The sequence below is a fragment of the Myxine glutinosa genome, chromosome 3, assembly GCF_964187855.1.
Source record: "Myxine glutinosa chromosome 3, kmMyxGlut1.1, whole genome shotgun sequence".
NCBI classification, from domain to species: domain Eukaryota; kingdom Metazoa; phylum Chordata; class Myxini; order Myxiniformes; family Myxinidae; genus Myxine; species Myxine glutinosa.
The window spans coordinates 55,287,648-55,297,913 of NC_136263.1; the positions used below are offsets into that span (position 1 = coordinate 55,287,648).

The 10,266-nt window shown below is 47.3% G+C and overlaps 1 protein-coding gene across 1 annotated transcript in view; it reads right to left on the reverse strand.

The window, feature by feature from the left end:
• The window catches only part of NSUN3 (NOP2/Sun RNA methyltransferase 3), a 46,239-nt gene extending 36,252 nt beyond the window's left edge, over nucleotides 1-9,987 (reverse strand). Inside the window, exons 1-2 of the mRNA XM_078774075.1 lie at nucleotides 9,945-9,987; nucleotides 1,640-1,755 (exon numbers count right to left, since the gene is read on the reverse strand). The gene's annotated coding sequence lies outside the window, so the exon portion shown is untranslated. The remainder of the gene's footprint in view (nucleotides 1-1,639; nucleotides 1,756-9,944) is intronic.
• Between the last annotated feature and the right edge of the window lie 279 nt (nucleotides 9,988-10,266).

A 10,266-nucleotide genomic window follows, 5' to 3' on the forward strand; every position in this document is an offset into this window, starting at 1 on the left:
AATATTCAGCATGATTAGATATAACAATATGCCAAGTTTCATACTGGTTTCCAAAAGTGCACAAACACGGCAGATTTTGGAGCAAATCCACAGGACTATAACCCCCTCCTGTTCCTCCATTCCCTTAATTGTTACATCCACCTGTTGTGCCACTGTCACGCCATTAACCTCTATTTTTAGCTCACCTGGAACGAAGTTCAGGGGAGCTTATGCAATGGCGCGTCGTCATTCAGTTAGTCAGTCCGTAAACACTTGCAACTTCTTCGAAACCACTGAAGGGATTGTGAACAAACTTAGCACAAATTATATTTGTTGTGTTTTGACTAAAGCTTGTTCGCGTCATTAAAAATAAAATAAATACAATTTTTTTATATATATATAATTTTTCGAATATATATATTCGAGGTCTAAGGGGGTTTAGCGGGGGTCAAAGTGGATCCAGGTTTAACCCCCAAAAATAGGTATTTGTTATTTCCTCTGAAACTACACACACTATTTCGATGAAACATGACCACAACCTTTACCACCAGTGCTGTACCAAAGTTTGTTGACGGCATTAAAAAAAATCTGCCCCTTTTGGGGTCTACGGGGGGAGGGGGGAGTTGCCCCCAAAACAGGTATTTGCTTTCTTCTCAGAAACTACACAGGTAATTTCGATAAAACTTCACCACAACCTTCCTCACCCATGATGTGTCAAATTTTGTTCAAGACATTAAAGAATTGGGGTCTGAGGAGGTATACGAGGTTGGGGGAGGGGAGGGTTTCCCCCCAAAATAGGTATTTTTTTGTTTGTTTGTTTAAAGTCTTATGATTATGTTAGTATGATTCTACATCCTGCCCTGTCTTCTGACAACCATTGAAGTTGGTTTTAAAATACCTTTAGTCAGTGCAGTATACTGTTTATTCCACAAGGTGAGCACCAGGGATATTGCCCCGATGTTTGTATACATGGTCGAAACTCGTGGAAGAGCCAGAACAGAGTAGAATCGAAGGGAACAAAATGGAAAGGGGGGGAAACACCAGCAACAGAGTAGAAGTGAGAGAGAGGTCAAGGGGAGAGGGAGAAACACATGGGGGTGAACAGAACAAGTTGCTTACCAGTGAAATTAATCACAGCAAGAAGGGGAAAGCAGAAATGAAACAGAAAAGGACCAAACCAACCGACAACAAACAAAAGAAAAAACGTGAGAGAGGAGGGGAAAATCATAACCTGGAAAAAGGGGAGTGCTTGGGAATTGGGGTAGAATATATCATGAGTATGGATGGTGGATGACCTGAGGTAGTGGTGAACAGATGTCTTGAAGCCCTGGAGGGAAGAATGGGACTGAGCAGACTAGGGAAGTTGGTACCACAGGTGAGAGAAAAGAGGAACAAATGAGTGGAGGCCTGTATTTTGGAAGTTGAAGAGGCTTACTGGCAGATTTTGAGAAAGCAAAAGCTGGTCGACTGCAACTACCTCACAACAGCATCAACTATAATCAGGAACAGGAGTGTGGATAGATCAGCCACATACGGTAGAGGATAAACCTGCACAAAGTAACTTTCCAAATACGATAAAACAATTGTTGACAAACGAATCGAGACACAATTTGCTCCTATTCAAATTAAACAAACACAAAGGTACGAATGATGCACTTACCGAGCTTCATCCCACAAGCTCCCGAGCTGTTGACGGTACACAGCATCGAAATGTTCCAAAACAGGTTGGCAAATCACCTTTTCCTTCCCGCCTTTCAACCGTCCTGTTCGAGCAGTCTTCAAACACACAAGTTCACATCATCACAAAGATGCCAACCAATCTCATTATAAACTACACCGGCACTCAGTAGAGCACATACCTCCACCAGGGTGAACAGTTTAAGTTTTGCATTTGACTGATAGGCCAGATCTGGATCCGGTCTTCAACCTAAATCTAATTGGTTTGTTCTGGTCACCAACCGAACTCATCTACCTAGTTTTTTTCCACAAGTTGTCCACAACTTTTTGAAATACCATGCAATACATCATTTTTGGGCCATCACTCAATGGTGAAGAATCACTTAAAATTTTAAAAATTCTCTCATCAAATCAGCACCAAAATCGAAACAATTCTTCCTCGTCGCACACACACACCTGTCCAAAAATTTCATTCAAATTCGTCCATAACTATTTGAGATATCCTACTCACAATGAATACCAAACAAACAGGGGTTAAAACACAACCTCCATCTACACTTGGTGGTGGAGGTAACAAACCGACAAAATGTGAATCGTCCACAGCAAAAAGGTACATATTGTTGAGGTTTTGAGTTTTGTACAATAAAGGGTAAATTTCCCCCCTCATACACATTACAACATTTCCAGATCAGAGAACATTACAACATGTAGCCTCGCGATAGTGCAGTTATTTCTTAGTATTTGTGAGCAGAGTCCTTTTCCTGTGTTAGTTTTGCGTTGAGTAGAATAATGAGAGTAGGTTCCTTCATTGCCTTATGCCGCCTCCGTTGCCTTATGACTCCTTCTGCTGCCTTTGGCTTTTTGGCGCGAATTAACACGAGGCAGGCCTGGCAAATCGAGCAGGGACGGTAAGCGCGAGCCGCCAATCAGGGCTCGAAGGGAGCGGCTGCGGCATTGCGTCACAGGGTGTGGTTGGAACATTCGAGAGGGCTCAGGGCATGGCAATAAAACCCGTTGCACGAAGCCCCCACCAGGAGTCCTTCTGTGGAGAGGTGAGCTTGCAGTTCTGCAAAGGGAGGCGCTTGACTGAGTATTGATGAGATTTACGAGTTCGGAGAAAAGACGCGCGTGAACTAAGTATAAGCGCTCATACCAAAGTGACGCTCGGTTGAGCTTGAGGCCGAGCCTCCATTGGGTTACGCGAGTGATAGCGTGCCGGTAACAACGCGCTGTGGAAAACCGCCTGCCTGCTGCCCTTTGTTCGAGAGACATGCTCCAAGGGTCCCTTCCACCACCTGCTTGCCATCTTCGCGGGACGTGCTGTGACCGTGGAGAGCCACGCCGGGTGAAGCCGCCGTTCCTGGATGACCAAGGCAACGCGTGAACACCATCCTACCTGCATTTCCCCTTTGTGAGTGTGATCGGGCCCGTGTCTGGGCTTTTAAACAAGCCTGCTTAAGTTCTGCTCTGTGTCTGCTTTCTACCGACTTGTACATATACGAGGTGTGTTCAAAAAGTATGCGACCTTAATTTGTCGTGCGTAAACAAATGAAGCTAGGGAGGCGTTGATTGGTGCACGTATGTAGGCGATCCTAATGCGCACGCGTGAATTTTTTCCCACCTGCAGAAGCCGTCATTCGACGGCAGACCGCCGATGAGTGAGGAAGTGTAAGTGAGCGCCGTCGGATTTTCGTTTTTGACAAAATGCCGGAAAAACTTGAACAACGCTACTGCATCAAATTTTGTGTAAAGGTTGGCGATTCCCAAGTGGAAACGATCCGCAAGATTCAACAGGCCTTCGGGGACGAGGCAATGAGCACCACACAGATAAAGGAGTGGTACAACCGCTTCAAAGATGGCCGCACATCAGTGGAGAGTGAAGCACGTTCGGGTAGGCCCTCAACATCCCGAAATGAGATCGTCATTGACCAATTGAGGACCCTGGTGATGCAGGATCGTCGAATCACGATCAGAGAACTTACAGACGAGGTGGGCGTCAGCATTGGATCCGTTCATTCCATTATGAAGGAGGATTTGGGCTTCAGGAGAATCTCAGCGAAGTTCGTACCAAAGCTGCTAACGATTGAGCAGAAGCAACTCCGTTTGGAGATCGCACAGGACATGCTGGAGACTGTGAACAGCAATCCCAGCTTCCTCAACACAGTGATCACTGGCGATGAGTCCTGGGTTTATGGGTACGACCCAGAAACCAAGTTGCAGTCATCACAATGGAAGCATCCAACATCCCCGAGGCCTAAAAAAGCAAGGCAGGTCCGCAGCAATGTCAAAGTCATGCTGACCGTCTTCTTCGACTCCAGTGGCGTGGTTCATCACGAGTACGCACCACACGGCACAACCGTCACCAAGGAGTATTACCAAGAGGTTCTGCGTCGCCTTCGTGACGCTGTGCGACGCAAACGGCTGGACCTGTGGGCAGCGGGCAATTGGCAGCTCCATCACGATAACGCACCCGCCCATTCTTCACATTTGATAGAGTTTCTTGGCCAAACACAACACACCTGTGCTTCGTCAGGGTCCCTACTCTCCCGACATGGCTCCGTGTGACTTCTGGCTTTTCTCCAAGCTGAAAATGCCCCTGAAAGGGACCAGATTTCAGGCCAGAGAAGACATAATGCGGAATGCGACGGACCAGCTGCGGGCCATCCCAAAAGAGGCGTTCCAGCGCTGCTTCCGACAGTGGCAGAACCGTTGGGAGAAGTGTGTGGCAGCCCAAGGGGACTACTTTGAAGGAGATTAGTATAAGTTTGTTGTATCTGGATACGAGTATTTTTTATGAACAAAGGTCGGATACTTTTTGCACACCTCGTAAGTGTAAATAATAATTAAATAGTGTTCTTCCTTTATTCGACCGTCTCGTGTTTTCCATCATTGACTAAGCATGGTACGAATAGAACCGCTCGAATCGGGTTCCAATATTAATGGTAACTGCACGGACCACGTGGTACGCAATCCGCTCGGTGTACCCAAATTACACGTGGCTCGTGCGAGGCTTGGTTCCCCGATTCCGTGGCGGCGCAGGTATTTAGGTACGTGTGAGACTTGTCCCGAAACCCTACCTTGCGTTTGCCTGGGAGGGGCGTTTCAAGTCTCGGTTACGCCAGCCCAGAAAGAACAAGGGGCTTAATCTCCCCTTGGTAAGGGTAGGAAGTGTGGCCGAAAACCGTAACAATATTTTGAAGATCAAATGGGGTTCATCACCTCCATCTCAATCATTCCCATCATCCTCTCCAGGGGGTCCCTGAATTCCTTCATCCCCACCACAGTCCTTCCTGTTTGTGGCCCATAAACCGACACGACACACATCATTTCCCTCTGTATCACCACCCATGCCGTAATTACAAGTCCTTTCCACCTTTCCACTCTGACCACCTACTTGCTGATCTCTTCCGATACTATTATTCCCACGCCATTACTCCTTCCATCTGCACCTGCGTGCAACAGCTTGTATCCTCCTACCAAACTCCTCGTCGCCCCATCTCCTTTCCTTTGGTCTCCTGCACACACAACACCTTAGAACCTCCTTCTTTGCATCATCTCCACCACTTCAACAACTAATTCTGTCAATCATTAATCAATGTTTCTCCGGCCATTTCAGACTAAAAAACCACCGTTTAGAGGCCATTTTTCCCCGCAAAGCGGGGGTTGGCCTTTTCGGGGACCGTGGTAGTTGTTGTTTATGGACACACAGATGCATCTCAGGATAGACTACATCAACACATCAATTTCCTTACAAATCATGATGTTGATATTTAAACCTATTTGACCATCTTTGCTGAAGTGGTTCACAAGATGAAACCTTTAACTGTTTAACAGGATGTTGCATTGATTATTCCAGCCCTCCAAACGTACCCCTTAAAAGTGACACATTCCCGGAATCTATTTGCACTATGGAACTGAATGAGATTTCCGGAAGGCTTAGAAGCTAGTACATCCGCACCACTCAACGACAGAAAAAACCACCCTTCAAGACCACCTTTGATATAACACCCTGAGGACTGACCTCAGTGAGTTCACCTGACTTTACAAACCAAATAAATTTCCCTTTTATTCTGAAGATAAAGTTACATAAATGGGAATTTTCTTGTATTTTATGGTAGGTTTTATATATTTTTGTCGATTGAAGAGCAGTTTTAGTTGGTGTTATGTATGTTACTACGGGTAGTGGTAGTGGTAGTAGTAGTTGTCCCCATCTGCTTGTGCATTAGGCCCAGGGATGTTTTATTTGGCCCAAGTCTTACACGAACTGACTGGCCATGCCCTGTTTTTAACTAAAAACGATTTGGGCTGAAATTTCTAATTTGTTCAGTGCCGACCAGAACTCGCCAACTCTTCATGTAATATAACATGTGATATTTAACGTACAAGACTAATGTTAACGGACCGAACACCCAGTTCAACGCTCTTCAATGGACTGCGCACACACAGATGCATCCCATGGTCTGCTGAACATAAGGGTAATGAGTTTAAAGCTCGGTTGAGATTCCAGATAGCTCAGAGACCCAGGATAGAGAGCTCAGGGACCCAGGATAGAGAGCTCAGGGACTCGGGATAGAGAGCTCAGGGACCCAGGATAGAGAGCTCAGGGACCCAGGATAGAGAGCTCAGGGACCCAGGATAGAGAGCTCAGGGACCCAGGATAGAGAGCTCAGGGACCCAGGATAGAGAGCTCAGGGACCCAGGATAGAAAGCTCAGGGACCCAGGATAGAAAGCTCAGGGACCCAGGATAGAGAGCTCAAGGACCCAGGATAGAGAGCTCAGGGACCCAAGATAGAGAGCTCAGGGACCCAGGATAGAGAGATCAGGGACCCAGGATGGAGAGCACAGGGACCCAGGATAGAGAGCTCAGGGACCCCGGATAGAGAGCTCAGGGACCCAGGATAGAGAGCTCAGGGACCCAGGATAGAGAGCTCAGGGACCCAGGATAGAGAGCTCAGGGACCCAGGATGGAGCGCTCAGGGACCCAGGATGGAGAGCTCAGGAACCCAGGATGGAGGGCTCAGGAACCCAGGATGGAGGGCTCAGGGACCCAGGATGGAGGGCTCAGGGACCCAGGATGGAGGGCTCAGGGACCCAGGATGGAGAGCTCAGGGACCCAGGATGGAGAGCTCAGAGACCCAGGATGGAGAGCTCAGGGACCCAGGATGGAGAGCTCAGGGACCCAGGATGGAGAGCTCAGGGACCCAGGATAGAGAGCTCAGAGGTGTGCATACCCTAGGTTATCATGCCAGCCATCGTGTATACCGACGATACTCGTCATTCATATTGTCATAAACGTTTTGGATAAAGTTGAGTGAATCCATAAGGATGGTATCCAAGAGCTGTCTACTCTGGGTTCAATTCCCGATCAGACTATAAACTGTCAGAATTGTGCTCTGCAGGCAGGTTATTGCGTGGCAAGGTGCACCCTTCGGACGTACATTAACCTGGGTGTCCCATCTGCAATTGTTAGTCGGTGGACGTTAAAGATCCCACGGTTTCTTTCCCGAAGAGTTATTGCCAGCAACCTGAACAAATTCCAAATGCCTGTCATCTTCAGTCGAACCACGGCCGACCAGACGGTTCCCGAAAAGATTTGGGGTCATCGGGGTGGGAACCAATGATCTTGAAGGCCTTGGTTGTCGTGGAAACCAAGGCCTTCAAGATCATTGTAATCTCCCGCGATGAAGAAGAGTCCATGGGCCTATCAGTTTCACATCGCAGACACGGACTGTCAGGTCGATGTATCTGTGTGGCCTCCAGTCTCCTTTCTGCTCTGGTCTTGCACCCTCTGCTCTTTCCATGCTTTGACCCCCCCCCCCCTCCCCCACCCTCCCCGTTCCTTTCCCAAAGGTTTCTGCGAATGGAATCATCTGGGCAAGGTTCACCGTATTAGTCTACTTGCCAAGCCTATAGAGCCCTCCTGTGAACCCGGAAATGTTGAGTACCCCAACGTTTTAAGTTAGAAATGTACAGTATGGGTCCCCAGCACTTAGAAACTGCCGGATGCTAACTTGCATATGTTGGGCAATTAGCAAAATTAGCATTAATAGCATTAGCCCTATCAAACATAGGCCTGGGACACTGAAATTTCTGTTTCACTCTATTGCTCCGTTTGAATGTTACAGGAAAACTCCCATCCACTCACCATAGAGACCGCGACCCTCCACCATATCATAAATGGCCAGGTGGCAGATGAAAAGGTAAATGTGGAAGATGCTTTGAAGATCGGACAGGACATGAGCACACTGTTCTCTTCATCACTTCCTGAGAGATTTCATGCGCCCATCTCAAATAAGGTGGTGACAATGACATTCACCAAAAAAAGAGTGAAGGTCAATGCGAAGATCATATGTGACCTTGAGGCGTTGTTTGCTCGGCTGCTGGTGGTGGGGAGCAAGAGAAGAATGGAGCTCTCTGCCCTCTTTTGACTACGAGCTCGGCCCGGTCCCTGCATCCATCATCGATGAGTATGGATGCCTCAGGAAGGGTAACAGGTCTGTGATCGTCCAGCGTCTTGGAATCCTTTCCCCCAATCCCCACCCACCACATGTTGTACTCGTTGATGCATCGCAGCTCATCTACCACGTGGTGTGGCCATCGTCAGGCACTGTGGCTGACCTCGCAGCCAGCATGGGGCGCCGGCTTAATCGCTACATCACCGAAACATTTGTCATCTTTGACCGGTATGAGCAAGTCTCTGCCAAAGACCACGAGAGGCAGAGAAGAGCTGGGGAGAGCTCAACAGAGTACCGACTCTCACCGACAACCCCTCTACCTAGCCACGACAAAGTGATGAAGAACAAGACAAACAAACGGAGACTGGGTGAGCTCCTGTGCACACACAGCATAGGAGATCACATCAAGATGGTCAGCAAAGCAGACAGTATTGTCACTCATGACGAGGCTGACGTCTCCCTCATCTCATACATGTTGGATGCAGCCAGTCGCGGAGCTGAAACTGTCCGCATTCTCAGCGACGACACTGATGTTTTCGTACTCATGGTCTATTGGTGCTGGAAGGTGGGTATCACATGTAACCTGCAGATGGAGAGATGGGATGGCACTATTCTCAACATCAATTCGACAGTAGAGCATCTCGGTGAGCAGTGTCGCTCCATCCTGGCTATGCATGCTCTCTCCGGATGACACCACCTCCGATCCCGCGGGGAAAGGGAAGGTGTCCGCACTCAAGGCCATGAGAGTAGTACCTGGTGACCTGCTTCACTTCATCGGAGAGGAGGGAGCTACTGATTTACAGATTACAGAGGCAGTGAGTGGTTTCTTCCTGGCTCTGGACAACGAGAGGGAGTCGGCATCTCTGAACGTCGCCAGATATGACATCTACCGAAAGCGCAATGATGGATGTTTTATGTCGTGTAACTAGTGCACATATTTTTCAGCTCTGATAATTTTGGGTATACTTGTGTTTTAATTTTGAGGATATTATTTACCCATAGTCATATTATTCTAGTTTGGTATGGTACTTGCCTTTGTTACCTCTAATACCTGTGAATAAAAGTGGAGCAATAGAGCGAAACAGAAATTTCAGTGTCCCAGGCCTATGTTTGATAGGGTTAATGCTATTAAGGCTAATTTTGCTAATTACCCAACATATGCAAGTTAGCATCCGGCAGTTTCTAAGTGTTGGGGACCCATACTGTACATTTCTAACTTAAAACTTTGGGGTACTCAACATTTCCGGGTTCACATTGCTGGCAAGTAGACTATATCTGTAACCCACCAACGCAACAGTCAAGAAACGCGCCAGAGTGACACCATCGACCGTTCTGTACGATCTCCGGCATGCTCTCCTGATACGACACCAAGGAGGCGCAGCATCGCGGATCATCCTTCACATCCATCCGGATAAACCCCGATCAGATGCAATTCCACGGATAAGATCGCCTGAGCAGATTACGGTAATCCTCGGGGCGTTACCATGGGTACGAAATCATTCACGGAGCTTATCGCGCACGATTAAAGGTTTACCTCAGCTTTGAATCCTCATTAGAGTAAAATCGAAAGAACCAGACAACACATATATTTATGACCGTAAAGTGAAAACATGCAAAACGACGTACCGTACCGTCTTTGTCTTAGCTTGAGGAACACCTTTCAGTTTCATGTCAATGGCGAGCGAACAGCAAAAACGCTTTGGCAGTAACTCGAGAAGCGGCATTATATCGTTGTTTATTTTAACCAAAAAAAAAAATCTAAATCCTGAAGCAAACACAACGTGCGGGGAAAAAATTAACAAACACGGCATAATAAAGCGCCTTTTACGCACCGCGGATCGTGCTTCCAAATATCGCGAGATCACGAAACCTTTTTCTTTTTAAACCTCTACGTATTTGTAATTATGAACATCCTGTTTGCCCTCTAAACACTGCCATCTCACTAAAGGTTCACAGAGACAACGGGAGGAAATCATACGACAGAAAAGTAGGATCACACCAACTTCATGAATACTACCGCGAACCTATCCGCCATGGTCATCATGTAGTGCACACATGTATACACTTTAAAGATGGACAAATAAAAAGTTGACGTTTTTAACTACCAATTTGGCGCCATTACGTTTGTTTTGCTTTCACCCGTGTAAGGGAATA